The sequence below is a fragment of the Bombus impatiens genome, unplaced genomic scaffold (assembly GCF_000188095.3).
Source record: "Bombus impatiens unplaced genomic scaffold, BIMP_2.2 scf_0127, whole genome shotgun sequence".
Taxonomy (NCBI): Eukaryota; Metazoa; Arthropoda; class Insecta; order Hymenoptera; family Apidae; genus Bombus; species Bombus impatiens.
Window position 1 is genome coordinate 429,160 of NT_176546.1, and position 2,179 is coordinate 431,338.

Below are 2,179 nucleotides of genomic sequence, written 5' to 3' on the forward strand. Positions count from 1 at the left end.
TGATCGAAATTCAAGGTTGTACGAATGTTTCGCCACAGTTGGAATAGTCTGACCTCAGCTTGAAGGACCTCAACTCCTTCGACATCGCAATAAATTACAAATTTCCATTAATCAAGACACAATTGGAAACTACCATTATCGAGCACAAAATATCTTACAGGCAGAAACAATAATCTTTAATTATTCTTGATTTCCAATTGAAGGATGAAGAGGAACGAAGAACGAAGGACGAGAGATATCATAATAGAGTTTTATTGAGAAAAATCAAATGTTAATACCTTTATTCAACGTGCAATTCAATATTTATCGTAAACGATGTAAATAGCGCAAGACAAGAATTTCAATTAATAAATTAGAGACATTCTGTACAATAATCGAAGGCGCATTCTGAATGCTCGATTGATGCACGATCACGGCTTGTTTACATAACTCAGCTTCCCATTAACACCATCCCGGGCGAGAGTTGTGTAATCCGTGGGCTCAGGCAGCAAGCAGAATAATTGTCAGAATTAGGAAGCGTGTCACCGCACGCTCACCTGTTAATTGGTTTATACGTATGAATTCATGCCTTTGATTCTCATTTGAAAACAATGAGGCTTAAGCACAATAATATTTAGAGCAATTTACACGCCACATATCGATGACATATCAATAGCAGATAGTTTGAGTTTTATTAATTCATAATTGGTATTGGCATGTATGAAACTCTAGAAATGTTCATTTTTCAGATTATTTCGAAAATACGCATCGTCAGATGTTAATCAACACTCTGTATCAATGTTCGTACTATGAATGAATGTATAATTTAATGACTAGTGGTATACATACAGCAGCTGACGAAAGTATCTGAACATATTATGTGCCTTGTACAAAATATTTTGGAATTTCGAATTTCTTTGGCACTGTAGCGAGACTGTCCATATTGGCAAAATAAAAAAACATGTGTGAAAATATATATACAGTGATTCATGAAAGTATTCGAACGTTCTGAAACTTTTTATGTACATGTTATACAAAACATTTCGAAATTTCATTAGCACTGCGATGACATTCGACTATTGTAATTATATTGGTGAAATTCGAAACTGATCTGAAAATATGTACAAATTGTACAACTTGTAAGATATTTATTGGAAACATACACTTTGCAAAGATCATCAAAGTAATTGAGCAGTAAATTAATTATTCACAATATCAATAAGACGTACGTATGTCTTGTAACTTCTATACACATTTTCCAATTAATTTCAAATTTTACTATTTCAATCGCTACAATCGTGACACGTTAATGAAATTTCAGAAACATTCGTATAATCCACGTAATATGTTCATTCGTAAGAAAATTCTCTGGTATAGAGAAATTACGCGATATTCAGTACGAGTGCATGTATATTTTGCAGAGATTATCATACTTTTCTCCTGCAATCTTCGTATAATTCACAATTCTTCCCCCTTTCAACCCGTAAAACGCCTGAAAAGAGAAAAGAGAAAAGTAGAGAAAGCGCTTGAAACTCGCACAAGTTCTAGTCAGTGACAAATCATCGCGTTCGATCATCCGTTCTCGATCGCGAAACGAGTGATATTAATAGCCGTAATTTTAAATCGACGCGGTCGAACCGTTCTTCGTGCGATTCACGTGTGTTAGTCCCATTAATTCAAGGACTCACCGGCTCTTAGGAGTAACCATCGCGACTCGCTCCAGCTTTTAATTGCTCTACCGGAATTGCATCGGTCACCGTTTACGACTCGTATTCAATTACTCTTCGCGCAATCTTCCCTTTTGTCGCCGCGTGCTTCCCCGAATCATTTTGTATTGCCCAATTAATGCGCCATCTCAACAACCGATTAAAAGGATGCACTGCTCAAATAATTGAAACGACGCGCGTCGTTAGTATCATCACTTAGTATTGGTATATATATATATATATATAAATGTAATATATATATGTGTATATATATATATAAACATGATTACATATATATATATATATATATAAACATGATTACATATATATATATATATATACATGATTACATATATATATATGTCGGAGATAAGAGGACACCGATGTCTTCCCAATTCATAGAAACATTGTAATTAAAATCTACGGTTGTAATTAAACGCTTTGCCGTCACACTACCCAATTGTATTTGTTTAAAACTTGTGACAACGAGCTTG

The 2,179-nt window shown here is 34.5% G+C and overlaps 1 long non-coding RNA gene across 1 annotated transcript; it reads right to left on the minus strand.

Moving 5' to 3' along the window:
• Positions 1-1,309: 1,309 nt before the first annotated feature.
• LOC117151240 lies at positions 1,310-1,912 on the minus strand. The gene is made up of 2 exons (XR_004461008.1): positions 1,668-1,912; positions 1,310-1,471 (listed from the first exon to the last, which is right to left on the minus strand). It is a non-coding gene; the product is annotated as an uncharacterized LOC117151240 (long non-coding RNA).
• Positions 1,913-2,179: the final 267 nt, after the last annotated feature.